The sequence below is a fragment of the Mirounga angustirostris genome, unplaced genomic scaffold (genome assembly GCF_029215605.1).
Source record: "Mirounga angustirostris isolate CCGP_5_RB_7025 unplaced genomic scaffold, mMirAng1.0.hap1 SCAF_2, whole genome shotgun sequence".
In the NCBI taxonomy this organism is placed as follows: domain Eukaryota; kingdom Metazoa; phylum Chordata; class Mammalia; order Carnivora; family Phocidae; genus Mirounga; species Mirounga angustirostris.
The window spans coordinates 23200185-23219634 of record NW_026991710.1 but is presented as its reverse complement, the minus strand read 5'-3'; positions in this window follow the sequence as shown (position 1 = coordinate 23219634).

Below are 19450 nucleotides of genomic sequence, written 5' to 3'. Positions count from 1 at the left end.
TTTAAAAAAGTGACCCCCGTCTCTTCTTCGTTAAAGCGTTCATTTAATTGGATTTTGCTTTTAAGGGCATTTGCAAAGTCATAGTACATGACTGCAACTGATAGCAATCAGCACATAGTGCAACAGTAAATTTCACTGTTAATAATAATGACTTAATGAGAGCTCGATACGAGGTGAATGCTTTCAAACTTGCTCCCTGTAGATCATTTCTAACTTTTCAAAATAACTTGCCAATATGTTATAGATTGAATTGCATGCCCGCCCCACCCCCAAATTCATATGTTGAAACTCTAATCTCTAATGAGACTATATTTGGAGATAGAGCTTTTATGGAAGCAATTGAGATTAAATGATGTCATAAAAGTGGGACCCTAATCCAATAGGACTGCTGTCCTTATAAGAAGAGGTAGAGGACACCAGGAGTGCACATACCCAGAGAAAAGCCCACATGCAGGCACAGGAAGAAGGTGACCATCTGCAATCAAGAAGAGAGGCCTCAGGAGAAGCAAAAACCACCCGACACCTTGACCTTGGACTTGCAGCCTCTAGAACTGTGAGAAAATACATTTCTGTTGCTTAAACTACCACATCTATGGGATTTCATTATGGCAGCCCTAGCAGACTCAGAATACACAAGGTAAGGATCAATGTGACTATTTGAAAGGAAAGGGAACTGCCCGTCAAAGCTCAATCTGGAAGATTCCCCATGAGTGCCTGTTATGGGAATCAGCACTGGCTTGATCAATTGAAGGCTTTTCTGATTTCATAGCCTGGGTTGACCCACAATATTTACAAACGATCTCTTAGAGCTGAAAATTACTCTATTTAATTCCAAGCACTCTTGACGTATACGGAATTTGAGGTAAGGGGGTAAATATGTGAGCTTTGTTCTTATTTTTAAAATAATGTGGTGTTTGATTCTACTTTTCTGGCTCTCCCAAGTCAGACGAGGCCAGAGCTCTTGTGTATTTTGAAAGGATTTTGATTATTTCACTCATGCCTTCAGTGCACTAATATCTAGTAGTCACCTACTATGTTCCTGGGAGGATTCTATTATTATGGATGCAACAAATAAGACATAAACCGGTCCTAAAGAGCTCCAAGGTACATTGTCCTATGGGAGGAATAAGCAAGAACAAATCACTAAAATATTCTTTAGCAGTACAACTCACAGTGTGGTGCATGACCTCACACCAACCTGCAAAATCTTACTGGTCTGCCATGCGATTAGTACAAAAGGTGAGAGGGAACATTTAGAAATTTCTACAGTGATTTGGCATAAGTACAAAATCCAACCTTTTTGTGTGTGTATATTTACAAAAATATTGGTCTGGTCTGTGATCAACAGGGAATTAAACAAGCAAACAGACATACAAAAAATAGTCCATTACCACAGGTAGATTGAGAAGTTCTTTTCTACATGATGTCTGTGTTTCCCTCATCTTGAGGAGGGAAGATGGAAAAAAAATTTCAAGCACATGAGTCTTTTATAGACAATCATCCGCATATTTTTATTGTATTTACTTCCACTTAGGTCAAGAGGAAATAAAATAAATAGTATAATTGGGGTCAGCTACTGAGTGTATTTTATTTTAAAGTAAAAAAAAAGAGAAAAAAGATTCTAAGCTAACTTTATACAGATTGAGTCACTTTCTTATTTGTATTAGTTATCTATTATCTCAATCAGAAAAATATAGCAATTGAGCTTAGGTAGTAATTAGACACCCACTCCTCTTGCTTAGTTTTACAAGGATTTAAAATAATTATCCAGGAACCTCTGCTTCTGCTATTACAGTTTAACAGGGAGATGAGCAGGTCAGGACCTGGATATGTTTTGAAGGCTGGAGCAAGGTGGGAGCTTCCGGATACATTTTTTGGTTTAATTTTTTCAGGGAATGTCCAGGCCATTCTTTTCTGGCTTTCCCAAGATGAGAAAGTTGGGATCCATGTGCCTTATCTTGGCCCAGGAGAATTCACTAACTTCTCACTGGCAATCACTCACATGACTCCTGAAGAAAAGAACGTCTGGGTCATAAGAAAATCTTGTTTGCAACCAGGGGAGACAGGGGCTTGGATACCTGGTCTATGCCATTATTATTTTCTTGAATTTTAAATGGTTTGATAGAAAAGAAATCACAGTGCAAAATTACAAGTGGGAATGGAAAGGTTTGGATGAACTAGTCCAGAAAATATTTGGCAACCAGTACAGAAAGGCAATGCAAAGTAAAAAATTGTTATGGACCGTCTTGGTGTCATAGAGAAAGAATTAATTCACCTATATATTTATAAGTAGAACAAAGTTTAAAGGATTTAACATTACATGTTTGGTAAATTTACAGAAAAAAATTAATACAATGAATTTATATATATGAATCATGCCCACAGATACCCAATTACTAATAAATCTTTGTCCCTCCTCAAGTTTTATGGGAAACTCTGCTTGAATTTGAAGTGCTTTTGCTATGCAGAATTTCTATTCCACCTACTCTAATCTAGAAAAGCAATTGACTTTTGCCAGTTCTATTAAAAAAATGGTATACCATTTTTCCAGGCAGTGCAATAAGCTTTCCTCTTTTATTTCCACTTTCTACAAAGGAGAACTTGTTTTATTTTCCTTTTCTCTTGGCAAAATCAAGAGAGAGTATAATTGCAACTCCCTGCATGTGCCTAGAATGAAATCCTTACAGAGGATTCTTTGCCATTAGAAATTAATCATTTTCTGGGACCTATTCTTCTTTTCCAAATTTTCTTTTTCCATGGAAGAGCTTATAAATTCCAATTTAAATTTAGGATGTAATTGGTTTCTTTATTAGTTTGTGTAGGGTTTTTGGTACAATTGCAGGTATTTTTCTAAGGGAATAGCCTTTTTTTAAGTGCCAAGAGTCATTTGACTTTGAAATGTCAGAATGTTTGAGCAAGACCTTGGCATTCTTAATGTGGATATATGAATAAATTCTTCAAGAAAAACACTATCAATTATGTTGCTATTTCTATGTTTAATTGAAAAAAAAATCTAGATATGATCTAAATCCTGAGGAAATTGAATGTCATTGTGTAATATACATGAGAAAGTTGATCAAAGTTATAATATTTTAATTTTTATAAACCACATGCAAAATCCTGGAAGTAACAGATGGTTATAATTAAACATTATGATGTCTCTTTTACTTTTACCCACATATTGTAACACACTAAGGAAGAGAGAGCAAGGAGAAGGGGCATGCTAAGTGGCAATTAATGAATACAGTTCTCCCATTTGGGAGGAATTGTGAAAATTGAAGTTTTTCTATATTAGGACCCAATTCAGCACCTTGGGTCTATCGTTTATTATATTCCGAAATCTGGAAGCTCACTTACACCCCTGACTCTCAAATTGGAACTAATAAATCTACCAGTATTGTTATGGATTTAAATGAGGGAAAACGTGAGTATACACATTATAAACTGGAAGACTCTACGTAAATGTGGATTATATTTGGGTTTCTGATGCTTACGTCTACTCCTTCTCCATATAAGACTTGAAACATTTAATTATATTCTGACCTAAGGGGAAACATGTATATTTCATTTTTAAATTATTTACAGTATGGACTGCATATATGCTGGAGAAATTAAACCACCACGTGGGTGTCTTTATTTACACTGATCTCTGAAATAATGGATGTCTTCCTCTATCATTTTTTTTCTTTGTGAACCAGAATTTATGTATTTTCCAAGGATTGATCAGGTGCCTTCTTAAGCATATTGGTATTTTCATCCTTTACCATCAATTTATTGCATACTTTCTTTTCCAGACACTCTTTGTCGTTGGCTCTGTAGTCACAGGCAAAGATTCAGGATCCAAAATACCTGAGAGGTCGAAAAAATACCAGTAGGTCTCCAAATCTAATGGAAGGCATGTTTAGTATGGTGTCCTTTCTCCCAGTGAGTTGGCATTCCTTGGCACCTAGGGCAATCTAGAAAAGACAAACATTTGTCTGGTTGCTGAGAACTGGAAGAATTTCATTGCCTCGTTTAGCAGAGGGACTCTACCGACATATCACAATCTTTTCAAAGAAGTGCATTTGACCCAAGATTATATATGTCGTAGAAACATTTTCTCTCCTAATGTAACACAGCAGGAGCCCAGATTCCAGTTCCCCTCTTCTGCTGAGCTCTATCAGCTTTATGATTTCCATGACTTACAACATACTAATCTTGAATTCTCAGTTTCTAACCATCTCAGACTGCTGGAATAAAGATGAACCATTATGCTTCTGAAGACCACAATTTGTCGTAATGCTTCTTAGATGTGTATATGTGTGGTTTAGGGTGGGAATTTATTTGTGAATCTATTGGAGATGACCTTAATAAAAAAAATCTATAGACCAAAAAGATGTGAATGGTTCTGAATTATTTAAAAATAATTACCGGCAAATAAATGTGAATTTGCATCTATTGACTATTCCAGCTGACAAAGCTTCCTCCTATTTCAGGAATTTTTCACTTGCTTCCTTGTGCCTGACAAATCCTCTGATCCCCCTCCCTCGGCCCATCTCTTCCTGTGCATGTCTTGCTCACACCCATCTCCAACCACTCTCCCATGTCTACCACCAGACCTAGAAATGGCTGATTCCTTCTTTATGCTTTGTAATCTGCTTAAGGCTTTCCCTGATCACTCATCTTCACTCATTTTCTCAATGATACAAAAGCAGTTAATTTAGTCTAAAATTGTACACTATTAGTTATCTATATATAGAATATAGCCTTCATTAAGGTAGAGATACAATCTGTCTTATTCACCATTGAACTGTCAGTATCTAGAAGAATGTTTAGCATATAATGGTTTTCAATATATACTGTTATTGACTAACTAAATGAATTCAAGTTCTTTTGACTGTAAGGAAAATGCCAGATTTTCCCCAAAAGAAGGAGGATGGATAATTGAGAAGTTTTTCTTGACATTGTATTGGAGTTGATTTATTTTGAATATTTAATCTTTATAACTTAAATCATGCTAAAAGAAAGATTATGGGATATGCCATAAAACAAAGCTACATCAACTACTAGTTCCATTTATAAGCTATGTGGCCTTTGAAGAGGCACCTATGTAGACCTCAGTTTTTTCCATCTGCATATTTTCATTAATAATATTTATGAGACTTAATGAATATTCCTTTCTAGTCCTGATCTCACTCAAAACTCAAGATTCTTAGGTCCAACTACCTTTTTGAAATTTCCACCTGGATACCTAATTGACATCTCAAAACAGCATTTCCAAAGCTGAATTCAGTGATTTCCTCACTTAGTTTTCTCTATAATCTTTCCCACCTCAGTAAAAGGCAACTCCATTTCACTACTTGATTCACACCGAAACCTTGAAGTCACCATTGAATAATTTCTTTCAGATATTTCAATCTACATACAGCCTTTAAAATCATATTTTCTAAGTTTAAGATGTATCCAGAATTCAACTACTATTTGTCAAAATCCTTTTCCCTGGCTTGTAAAACTGTAGGTGTTTGGGCATCCTCACTACCTATCTACATTACCCTCCATCAAACTCCTTGCTCATTTCATTTCAGTCATTAACTTTCCCATCTTAGCTTGAACATTGTTAAACAACTCATACTTCAGGACCTTTTTCCAGAACAATCTTCTCTATATATCTATAGGACTAACTTTCTCCTGTCTTCCTCTTATCTACACAATGTCACTTCATCAGAGAGTTGTTTTACGACTACCTGCTATGGACTGAATGTATCCCCCCAAACTCGTATGTTGAAGCCCTCATGTAACAATATTTGGAAGTAGGGCCTTTGGGAGGTCATTAGATCATGAGAGTGGAGTTCTCATGATGAGATTAGTGTCCTTATAAGAAAAGGAAGAAAGGTAACGCTTTCTCTCTTTGCCAGGTGAGGACGTAACTAGTAGATATCCATCTCCATTCCAGAAAGAGAGCCCTCACCAAGAACCAAATATGTGGGCACTTTGATCTTGGAATTCCTACTCCATGAGAGTAGAACCATGAGAAATGTTTGTTGTTTAAGCCACCCTGTCTATGGTAAATTTTTATAGGATTTCAAGCCAACTAAGACACTAGCTTCTATAAAATAGCATATTTCCTGTCATCAGTCTCTATTCCTGTTTTATTCTTTAATAAACTTATAGCAGACTGATCTATTCAATACGCCTTTATTATTTATTTACTATATGTTTTCTCCTAGTAGAATATAATCTCCTTGGACTTAAAGATTGCTTTATTCACTGTTTAGGATAGTGACTGGCTCACAATAAGTACTCAATTGTTGTTTTTTGAATGGATGAATAAATGAATGATCATTTTTGGTACTTAGAAGTTTCTTAGTAACTAACATACTTTATCATAATAATTACCTTCAGACTAAAGGATATCACGAGTGTCCATTTTAAAGATGTATCCAAGAAAACTGATTTTCAAATTAGGTTTTAATGATTATCCTTTATAATAACTACTAATTCACATTTTTAGTGTTCTCTCTGATGAAGCTGAGTTGACTCACAGATGAAAACTATCTGTGGGGAATATGTGAGCCACAATATGTGATTCCTTGAGACTAATCATATTCCTTCTATATGTTTTTATCTGAGGTTAAATTTATAGTCAGCATTTCACAAGAAGGCAAGTTAATAATAATTTGTTTCTCTTTGACATTTCTTTATTTATCAGATATGAAACTTAAGTCGAATTCTCATCTCTTATCAGAAATATCTACTGTAGACAATCTTTCAAAATTATATTTGAGATTGAGATATTCTGATACAGGCACTTTTCCATAAAATTCAAATAAAACTCTACCACCCCAATCCTAAACATGCTATATCTTCCTTCCTTATTTTCTTAAAGGCTCACTGAGAGATCTCAAAAAAATTTATAATTTGATTTATCATGAAACTTTTGAGTACGGGCCAAATCTTTAATTCCAGTAACATCACAAAATAACATTTTTACCTCTTTTGCTACAACAACAGGTTGTATAAATTGTGTTAAGTTTCATCAAACTTCATGGCCATCCGTCCTTCCTTCCTCCCTCCCTCCTTCTTTTCTTTTCTTTTTTCTTTCTTTCTTTCTTTCTTTCTTTCTTTCTTTCTTTCTTTCTTTCTTTCTTTCTTTCTTTTTCTTTCTTTCTTTCTTCCTTTCTTTCTCTTTCTTTCTTCCTTCCTTCCTTCTTTCCTTTCCTTTCCTTTCCCATCCTTTCTCCCTCCTTCCCTTCCTTTCTTTTCTCTTTCTCTTTCTTTTTTTCTCTTAATGCATCTTTAATTAATGTGTTCTACATTGGTCAGAATTCCAATTCAAATGCAAACAACTGAAAACAAGAAGGTACCTTCTTGGAATAGTGTATATCTGTAAATGGATCTCAGATCCTTTTTCAAAAACGAGAACTCACTTAAGAAGGTGTCCACACAAGGACACCTGGGTGGCTCAGTTGGTTAAGCATCTGCCTTCAGCTCAGGTCATGATCTCAGGGTCCTGGGTTTGAGCCCCGTATGGGTCTCCTTGCTCAGTGGGGAGTCTGCTTCTCCCTCTCCCTCTGCCCCTCCCCCTGCTTGTGCTCTCTCTCTTTGACTGACTGAGCCACCCAGATGCCCCAAGTTACATTTAAATTATTAATTTTTGTGAACTTCTATAGGAAAGGGAATATTTTATTCATTTCTTTTTTTTTTCTTTTTTTAAAGATTTTGTTTATTTTTTTGACAGAGAGAGACACAGCAAGAGAGGGAACACAAGCAGGGGGAGTGGGAGAGGGAGAAGCAGGCTTCCCTTGGAGCAGGGAGCCCAATGAGGGGCTCGATCCCAGGACCCTGGGATCATGACCTGAGCTGAAGGCAGATGCTTAATGACTGAGCCACCCAGGTGCCCCTGTTCATTTCTTTATTCTAATTTCTACCAAGAATTATACCATATCCAGATATAAAGTAGCACTCAATGATTCTGGTTAAAGAATTGAAGAAATGAAAGAATAATGATAACTAATTTCTTTCTTTACAATTATAAATGCCTTCTCTATGTGTAGACATTATTTTAGTTGATAAATATAAAGTTCCCTTGTGTGAGGAAAGTTGTCATGTAAGTAAGGTCCACGCAACGTAATAATCGCAAAGTCATTTTGGTGTTGACAATGATATTTGAGAATACATAGTTAAATACAAGATAAACTGTAATCTACAACATTCATCAATTTAATTTTGGTAATTCCTCTCCATGCAACACTGTTCTCTCCAAATCTATCTTCCCTATATGTAAATACACTTTAGTGGATTATTTGTTCCCCCATAATTAAAAAAATCTCCTATTAATGCAAATATGTGCAAATTATTTTAGCATTTTAGATTCATGAGTACTGTTAGAAACTTCCTGACTTCTCAGTCCCCACTGCAACACCCAGAGATCTCCTTCCATCATTTTGACAATAGGAATGATTTTGTAAATACTCCTTGAATGTATTTCACAGGTCAGCAGTCTCACTCCAATATAGATCTACATCTTAGATTAGATCATAATTTGTTTTCTGCTTTACCTTCACCCTGATGTGTTATTTCATATAATGAAACAGTAAATCAATAGAATCCTTGTGGGTAGGATTCAGTAAAGAAAACAACCTGTGTTCTGCTTAATTATAAACTCATTAAAATGAGAACATGACATTTCCAAAGCACTGATTTGTTCTTACAAGTCAAATTTCACTGAAAGCTAAGTGTGAAGCTTACTGTCCTGAAAACAATCTTAATTAACTAAAACCATGCACAAACGATCACTGATCTGGTTGGACCTCAAGAGCCTACTGATTTTGTCCTCCAAAAGAATAGGTATAGTAGGTCACAGATAAGTAATTTGCTCAATTATAGCTGGAATCTCTACCTAGTCCAGAACTCTATAAAGGTAAAAAATATATATATTCTCAGAGAAAACTTATTTTTCTCATACAATTTGTGTGTGGTTTGATTACAATGTCAAGGAGAAAAGCACTAATCTATAATGCCTTATAAAAGAAATTGTAGATATGTTTAGAAATGGTGTTCAAGGGTCCTAATATCCACATATAAATAGATAATTCATAATTTAGCTATGTACATGAGTCACACTTTAATTTGCTAATATTTATTTTTCTTCTTTCTGGTCTCTTATTAATAAGTTAGTATTTTATTTTTTGGAGGCAACAATTAGCACAATAAGGCTTTGTGATTGGATCAGGGTCAACTAGGTAGTTAATGACAGAAGAATGTGCTGCTCTTATTATTTCTGGAAAAGAGATCACCCTGTGTGTCAAAACATTTGGACGCATGGAGCATCTTTTCTCAGAACATCTAACTTGCTGTGCCTGTGATTATCTTGATTCAATCATAAGGAGAGACTCTTCAAAGGGCTCATTCCCCTGGAATCCTCACTTGGAATTCAATGGCCATTTTGCATTAGTAACTTCACTTACCATTGTACATTACCATTTGCAGGAAGTATACTCTAAAATGTAAGCTAGAATGCACCATATTTAAAAGCAATCTCCAAATGTCAATATTTTGAAAATGCAAAAACAAAACAAAATAAAAACCCATGAATCCTATCCTGATCCATTTTTCTTAACTGATTTGTTCCAGTTTGGGCACTGAAGGCTTTAAAAATAATTTCAATATGTTTTTATTTGCTGTGACAAGATAATTCTCTGGGTTTCAGCACTTGGCAGATAATTAAAATATGTGGAATACTACTGTCCTGGTAGTTGCTTTACTTTGGAACAGATTTACTTGAGAAATAATGAAGTATTGTTAACTTCTAGGCTTTCCCATCACATTAGAAGGTTAATTTATTTAAAAAGAGCAGTGAATTAAACAGCTGGACTGAAATGCACATTTCACATAATCATCAAAGTGTGATGTCTTCCTATGGAAATTGGGTGAAAACCTGTCCTATAAGCTATTATTCTCCCATGTAACTGGTCTCCCACTCATTAAGTCTGTCTTATCCTCAGGGAACAACGAAAAGAAGCATCTGCAAGGAAGTAGAAAGTGTTCTCTGGTCACTGATGTAATTGGATTGGGTGTATTTATGTTCTAGCAGATCAGGGTCAAAGACTTGAATTGAATTTGAAATTGCACTGTAATTCTCACTAAATGAAAAAAAAAATTAGGAAGAAATGATCTCTGAAATTATATATTTAAAAGTGGAACCACCCAAGCCTGTAAAATGTTTGCCCTGAAATATACCTCCCCCAAGGGACAATATTCTAAATAAAGAAATCTACATTTATTCTTCACTACAAATAGCTGATAACCAATAAACTGTGAGTCAAAGAGGATTATGTTTAAGAAAGCTGCCTTCTCTATTACCCTCTTGATATCAGAAGTAAAGAGACAGGCATTGGGGTGAGAAGTAATTACTTTTGAGTTATTATATCTTCTGGAATAATATGTTTCACATTTTTGTGGTTTTTAGAAATATATTTGGAAATACATAAATATAATACACATACATATATATATCAAATACATATATTTGATATATATCTGCATACTTAATATATATCTGTATACTTAAACAATTTTTCAAACAGAAATGGATATTAATCAATAATTTTTATTCTTCTTAAAACACTAGTTCCCAGAGAAAAGAATAAGGCTGCTGCAGCAAACAAAATGGGACTTTCCACCAAAACTTATTTTATTTAGATGTAGGCTTATATGACCAAAATGAATGTGAAGATTAATAATTTTGGACATAGGATTTTTGAAATGCTGATGTACAGATTTAGACATATATAATAATTTTTTTATAAACCTTCCACCTTTTGCCTCTAGTTACCACATACCCTACAAAATTTCCACAATACAAGATGTTAACTTTATTATTTCTGAAAACTACAATACAGTCATTAGGTTAGAAAACCATAGCTTTCAAAACACGATGGCCACTGCATCACCTGAATGACATATGACCTTTCTGTATCAAGACATTGCATTGCAGCAGGAAACAAAATGTTCTCTATAATGAGATAGAACAGAGGGGCATCGTGAAAGTGGCCGATGGAAGAATGAATTTAGAAATTCATGGTTCATTGCTGCTATAAACATCAGGGTGCACATATCCCTTCAGATCCTTACATTTGTATCTTTGGGGTAAATACCCAGTAGTGCAATTGCTGGATCATATGGTAGCTCTATTTTCAACTTTTTGAGGAACCTCCATACTGTTTTCCAGAGTGGTTGCACCAGCTTGCATTCCCACCAACTGTGTAGGAGGGTTCCCCTTTCTCCGCATCCCTGCCAACATCTGTCGTTTCCTGACTTGTTAATTTTAGCCATTTTGACTGGTGTGAGCAAACTGTGGAAAGAGCCAAGATGTCCATCGAAAGATGAATGGATAAAGAAGATGTGATACACACACACACACACACACACACACACACTGGAATATTATGCAGCCATCAAAAGGAATGATATCTTGCCATTTGCAACAACGTGGATGGAACTGGAGGGTGTTATGCTGAGCAAAATAAGTCAATCAGAGAAAGACATGTATCATATGACCTCACTGATATGAAGAGTTCTTATCCTCTAAAATGTAAGCTAGAATGCACCATATTTAAAAGCAATCTCCACATGTAAATTTTTTGAAAATGCAAACAAACTGAGGGTTGCTGGAGTGGGGGGTGGTGGGAGGGATGGGGTGGCTGGGTGATAGACATTGGGGAGGGTATGTGCTATGGTGAGCACTGAGAATTTTGCAAGACTGTTGAATCACAGATCTGTACCTGTGAAACAAATAATGCAATACATGTTAAGGAAAAAAAAAAAGATGAAGAAGATAGCAGGGGGGGAAGAATGAAGGGGGGGAAATCGGAGGGGGAGACGAACCATGAGAGACTATGGACTCTGAGAAATAAACTGAGGGTTCTAGAGGGGAGGGGGGTGAGAGGATGGGTTAGCCTGGTGATGGGTATTAAAGAGGGCATGTTCTGCATGGAACACTGGGTGTTATGCACAAACAATGAATCATGGAACACTACATCAAAAACTAATGATGTAATGTATAGTGATTAACATAACAATAAAAAATTTAAAAAAGAAATTCATGGTTCATTGATGAATTGAACATCTTTTCACTCAAGAGGCAATAAATCAAATCAATAGTATGTTTTAATTTAAGGGGAAGAGTTATACTTCCAAGGTCCAAATGAAGTTTTGATATTTAATAGAATAAGCAGTTTGATATGTACATCATTTAGTATCTTCCATTGTGGGGTGCAATTCCTCAAGATCTTCTAGTTATGATATTTGCTTTTTTGCTAATGGGTTTCAAAGCATTTTACATGTAAACATTTTGCTAAACACTCTTTATCTTAGTCTCTTCCTCCTTAGACTCTTAATTATTTAGTCACTGTACTTAACAAGAAGAGACATTTCATCAATGCTAATTGAAAACTGAATATCAATATCTTACCTTTTGGTTTGTCTGAATGTATTCCCCCCCAATTCATACGGTAAATCCTAAGCACCAAAGGTGATAGTAGTAGGAGGTGGGGTCTTTGGGGGGTGATTATATCATGACTGCAGAGCCCTCATGAATGGGATAATGTTCTTCTCAAAGAGACCCCACAGAGCTTCCCTGTCCATTCTCCATGTGAGAACCCAGTGAGAAATAATTAGTCTACATCTCAGGAGATGGCCTTAACCAGGACTTGACCATGCTGGCACCATAATCTTGGAGTTCCTAGCCTCTAGAATTATAAGAAAGAAACTGTTGTTTATAAGCTACCCAGTGTGTGGTATTTTGTTATGGCAGCCTAAACAGACTAAGACACCTTTCTAGATAGAAAATTGAAATGAATATATATGTGTGAAATAGCTAACACAATTCCTGGCATATATTAAAATAACATAAAATATTCAGTGGGGTGTGTGTGTGTGTGTGTGTGTGTAGGGACATATACAGAGTTAGTATAGAGACATTATTTCTGAATAAAAGAATCTATAAAATATTTAGTTATAAATATATTCCCAAATATTTTATTTATCCAATGAGACATGGGGGGGGCTATTGAATAACATGTTAACTCCATTCCTTCTGTCTCTTTTTCTTTTTTTAAAGATTTTATTTATTTATTTATTTGACAGAGAGATAGAGAGAGAGCACAAGTAGGCAGAATGGCAGGCAGAGGGAGAGGGAGAAGCAGGTTCTCCACTGAGCAGGGAGCCGGACGTGGGGCTCGATCCCAGGACCCCAGGATCATGACCTGAGCTGAAGGCAGCCGCTTAACTGACTGAGCCACCCAGGCACCCCACTTTCTGTCTCCTTTAATAATCTGTACCAAGCACTGCTCTAGGTTGAAATATCAACCATCCTGGGCAACATGTAGGTCTTCATAGAATTTGTGAACTTTACTTATATTCCCTTGTGGTCTACAAGATTTCTCGGTAGTCATGAAAGGGACACTGGGGAAATCATACAAATCCAGTATGAATCATTTAGACAAGGATTTTTCAGAATCATATCTATCCAAAGAGTGTTCAATTCTATTTGGAGATCATGTGTCATCCTGATTTGTTTTTAGTGCCTTATGTATATCCTACTATGCTATAACTCATCTTCAACATGTCCTCCAGAAAAGTGATGTGTACTTTCTTTCTTCTTCTTTGTAAAATGCATACAGCTTCTTGTTGATATTTGTCTAGCAAAACATTCTTCACAAGTTATATCTCTCAGCTCATTTTGAAGAATGTCCTGATTAAGCAACTTGCCATATTAAAAACAAATACCCACATTAACTTTGCTACCAGAATCACCAGTGACAAACTTTCAAGACATTCTGTGTAAGTCCACTTCTTTTCCATCTTAAACACTAGGTTTGTGCAGATGGTAGCATTTGCATCTTCTGAAAGTCCCAGTGTTACTTGTTTAAACACAAGTGATTAACCACAGAAACATTGTTAAGTAAGGCTAACAATATGCACACTGATTATTTTGGAGGGTTCAGATAGCTTTTGTCCTTATTTCTCTACCCCAAGTCCACCAAAATATCTCAGCAGAGCACTATATACTCAATGGGCAATCAATAAAATTTAATGAGTATTCTTATCACCCACAAGGAGAAGATACAGCATAAGTAACAGAAATATAAACAATTAACTCATGGACTTTTTAAGATAAATGTCAGATATATCATTTGGGTCAATGTTTACTTTCTTTGTGGAGTGAACTTGATGTAATACTTAAAAAATATAAAATACTGTATACTGAGGACAGAGCCTTTAAATTTCCTCTGATCTGAGATCCAATTATCATCATTTAGGGAGAGATTCTGACTACCAATTTAAAATAATTCTTTTTTTAGCAGTCTTCAATGATACATGGAGACAATGTAATTATGTCTTTATTTAGTGCTAAATTATCTACTTTATGTAATAAGCAAGTGTTGGAAATGAAGAAAGGATATTCTGTACAATTTTTCTCAAATGACAAAGACTGGATGTCCAGTAATTGGCCCAAAGTCCTGATTTTTGATCAATTACTTACTTACATTTCAGACCACATTTTATATATCAAGTTTAACCTCTCTTTCTTTAGCTTTTACTCAGTTAATAGATTGCTTCCTACTTATATAATGCCTATTTCTGAAGAATTTAATGTAATTTAGGTTACTCATTAATCCTGATACTCTAACTGCAAATTAGATGATTATGCCTTTACAGTGATGGAAACTGAGGCAGAGATAATTTTAGTGACTCTCATAAAGCCCAACCATCTCCCATTTGTGACCATCTGCCTTCTAGGAGGGATTGTCACCCCATACACATTCAGCACTGATAGGTCACCATATTCAAAAGTTTCCATAGAGACTGCCCCAAACTTTTACATTTTGCAGCTCATTAGCTGAGAGAGATCCTTTGGTTCTTTGCTACTGCATGTACATCTGGCAATAAAAACCTCCTCTGCCATCACTAAAGCAGGCATGAGGAGAAGATAGAGAGAGCTCAAGAGCCTCACTGGCACAAACAAGGCAACTTTCCTCTCCTGATTATTAATCCATTATATCAGGTTGTGAAGCAGGTATAGTTGGTCCCCAACAGAGGGCTAGTGGCTTAATGTCTCAGGCAGTGACATATCATGCCAGCAATAAGATTCCAGATCCAGGTCTAGTAGGAAGAGTCCTTGGAATCCTATTAATGGCATTCCAATTTTCACCATATTTAGTATATTCAGTAAAATAAAAGCTTCAAGTTTTCAGTGGGCAGCATCATAGATGACAGTCATGGCTTCTTACAACAGTACAAGTCTCTGGGTCACTTATTTTCCTGTATACAAGGTGAAAATAATAAACACAGATCGTAGATCTTACCTTTTTAAATAATCACTGGGAAAGGAAGAAATCAGTCATCCATATTGAAATCTGTCCCTATAAAGACACCGTATTTTTAAAGAAAAAGAGACACATAGCTTAAGCTGATATGCAGAAAAAAAAAGTTCATATGAGAACACCTATAGGAATCATGTCAAATTTAAAATGATTGTCCAGTAATAATTACAATGATTGCCGATGTACTAAAGAAGTGGATATGTGAACAGAGGATGTAAATTTCAGTTGCTGATCTGAAATAGAGTGTGGCTACCCAATACCTGCTTTAAGATGCTACCGTTTTGGGAAGAACTCATTTCTAAGGATTTCTTTGTGCTTATGATTTTTCCCTTTCTATTAGTGACCTAACTTTGAACTAAGTTACTAAAGGTACTATTAAGATGCTATCCTTAAATTTGATAAAATAAGCAGTACGAACATACCGTACCTATTGAATATCTCTAACATTGTTAGAAATTCTGAACGTGTTATGCGTATTTAATAAAGCCACAGTTAGTATAATTTCATAGAATAAAACAGGAAAACAGAGCTGACACCTCGTATTTATCATACTCTTCACAGAAGAAGATAAAGAAAACCGCCAACAATCTATTCAAGAGAAAAGAAAGTAAGCTCTGTGGTACGCAGCTGGAGATGTAACATAGGCAGGTGATTTTGCTCTCCCTGCAATGAAATGTGAATGTCTTTGAGAGATGTGAAGTAATACAAGCAGAAATGATAGATGCATGCAAGGTATTATCCAAATCACCCTCTGTGAAAGCCGTTGCTCTTTTTGTAAAAGCAAGAGGAGAAAAATCAATATATAGTTACAGAATATAGTGTTAATAGTTCATGTTTTTTTTTTTTCAGACTTGTTTTCCCAAACATTTTTTCACATGGTAAATTGTACTTATGTATATACTAATCTTGAGATCTGAACACTGCTTTTTTCAAGTACAAAGTGGGTGTGATGCAGTATGTCAGGGTTGGCCAGATAATTATTGCGTCAGGCATTCTGAGAGTAGTTAGTAAATTTCAGATTCCAGAATTTATTCCAAGATCCACTGAGTAGAACTACCCAATACCTTTTGCTACTGTCACAAATTACTACAAACTTTGTAGCTTGAAACAACAAACATTTACTCTTTTACAGTTCTGGAAGTCAGATTCCAAAAATAGGTCTCACTGGGCTAACGTCAAAATGTCAGTAGGGCTGGTTCCTTCTGGAAACTCTAAGGATAATCCATCTTCTTGTCTTCTCCACCATCTAAAGGCTCAGCGTTCCTTAAATCTTAACCCCTTCCTCCATCTTCAAAGCTAGTAGGTAGGACAGCATCTTCAAATCTCTTTCTCACTTTTTACTTCTGTAGTCACATTGCTTGTTTTGATTCTGATGTCTTGTTTCCTTCCCTCTTTTAAGGGCTCTTGTGATTAGTCCCACCCGGATAATCTAGGATAATCTTGTCTCAAATTTCTTCACTTACTCACATCTGCATGGTCCATTTTGATATGTAAGGTAACATATTGACAGGTTTGGAGGATTAGGACTTCCAACATCTTTGGGCCATTTTTCTGTCTACTACATCAAGTTTTGGTAGAAATAGATGATCTCATTAAGCAATTAAATTCTATAATTCTGTGTTCACCAACACTTTTGTTAGTAAATAAAATATTTACTTATTCAGTCATTCATCCAATCATTAATTTATGTATTCATTTATTATTCAACAAGTATTTGTCTTATATCTACTGGATGTGAGTCACAAAGCTGGTCCATGGAGACACAAAATGGATTAAAAAGAAATTTATCTTTCAATATTGGGGATATATCATAGAATTGTTAGAAAAAAAGAAAGAAAGAAAGAAAGAGAAAGAAAGAAAAAGAAAAAGAAAGAAAGAAGAAAGAAAGAAAGAAAGAAAGAAAAGAAAGAAAGAGAAAGAAAGAAAGAAAGAAGAAAGAAAGAAAGAAAGAAAGAAAGAAAGAAAGAAAGAAAGAAAGAAAGAAAGAAAGAAAGAAAGAAAGAAAGAGAAGCCTGTAAGACTACAGCCTAGGGAGATATACTGAGCAATTGACATACTGCTAGGGTGTCAATAAAATCAAATTTTGTCCATTAGAAGAATGATGAGCTCTTTTCTCTCTGCACCCAAGGGAGATTAATTCAAGAACATGTATTTTATTCATGTTCCTCACCTCTCCCTGTAAAATAAAAGTGCTAAAAGTGGCCATCTGGGGGTGGTTTTACTTTTTATTCTCTCTTCTGAGAAGAACCATGTTGCATAACTTCTATTACACACAGAATAGCATAATAGACATTTTGTTGTTTGGATTCCTGGCCAAGTGATTTAATGAATGTTCAATTAAAAGATATGGTTGTTTTTTTTTATAATTGTCATATCAGAGCTGACAGAAAAGTTCCTTTCCTGTTAAAAGTGTCCAAAGTTAGGCAACAATCTGCTAATTCCATGCACAAAATGAAAACGAGCAAGTCACTGAGAGAAAGCAATAGCTCCCCTTCTCTACAGTCAGGCTTTTTTGAAACAACCCCAGAATCCTCCATCTTGCCTCAGCCTCCTCCTCTCTGTTTCTTTAGGTTTCTGTCTTTCGTGATGCTACTACACATTTACACCATAGCTGTTGTCTGCTCTTCTCTTGGGATGGAGCAGACATGTGTTGAGGGCAACTTCAACCCTACCCTACACGAGCATTTTCTCCTCACTTCTGCTGTTTTATCTCTAGGTACTCTGTGCTTTGAAGTGGCTCCCTAGATATATAGGTATCCTTTTGAATTTGCGTCATGTTTTGAACTTTCCCTGAGCTCTTCTGTTTCCTCAAATTTCTCTGTTGTGTTTTCCACCGTCCTTGCAGCTGATGAGGTTACCTGAGCTCTATGTTAATAGGTACTACTGGCTTTATATGATTCCACTTTCAGAAAACATGTTTTTATTTTAACTCAGGAGCCATTGATACTAAAATCCTGTGCTTTTCGAATACCTGCGGACTAGTAAATTCAGGAAATCAAATGTTAAACATGATACATCTGTCTGAAGCATGCGTCTTCCTTCATTCTGGATTTAATTGATCAGAAGTAAGTTACAACACTGCTTTTGTATTATTAAATAGAATGTACAATTTGTGTTAGAAGTCTTAAAGCCAAGTCTCCAGCTTCAAGTAAATCTTGTCCTTGTGATAGGCTATTTCAGATTTGTCTATCGCCAGAACCTCCCCTACAGCACCCCACAGAAAATGTATTTAACTCATCTCCTACCATGGATATTTCTGTAGAAGGGTTTGAGAATAGCTGCTTAAAAAATATTGGGAATTAGCTTTGTTGGATGATGTTTCAGAGTCTCTCATCATCCATTTGTATCACAATCAACCTTAGTCCTGGAATGGAGAAAGCAGAGGTTAGCTTTGAAATCTGTGTTTAAGTAAATTTTTAGTAATGACTTCCTCAATGATAAAAGAAACAGTTGAGAAACAGAGGAACCAGAATAAAAATTGGATAATACTAGGAGGAAATATTTTCTTACATCCTAGCCGGTATCAATCACACTGATGGCAGCCACAGGGAAGCAGATTATGAATTGAATATTACAAATTATCTAGAGCCATGACCACATTTTACAGATAAGGAAAATGAGGCGTGGGGAAGGTAATATTTCTCTTGGATCTCCTATCCCCTCATTGGAAGAAGAAGTAGGCACCTTACTAATGGAGTTAGTTAAGAAATTGTTCTATTATAATTTAAAACCCCCAGATAAAGTTGACTTAAGATAAAAAGGAAATTTATTAAGTCATATAAGCAAATCATGAAATGAGTGGAAGTTGAGCTGTGCTGAGGATTGACTGGAAATAAGTGCTTGAACTTAGCTCTTTTCTCTGCTTCATGTGTCAGCTTCATGTTATCTCTATGTATGTGGACTTTTTCTGAACATAAAAAATAGAACAGTAGGTGTCTCGTTCTTTTATTTAAACAGCTTCTTACCTACAAGAATCATCTCCTATTCTTCCTGTTCCAGAATTTAAAATCATAGAGAAGAAGTCAAGCTGGTCTGGCTTGAGTCATATGACCATCCCTTGGACCAAGGAGATGTGAGTTAGATTA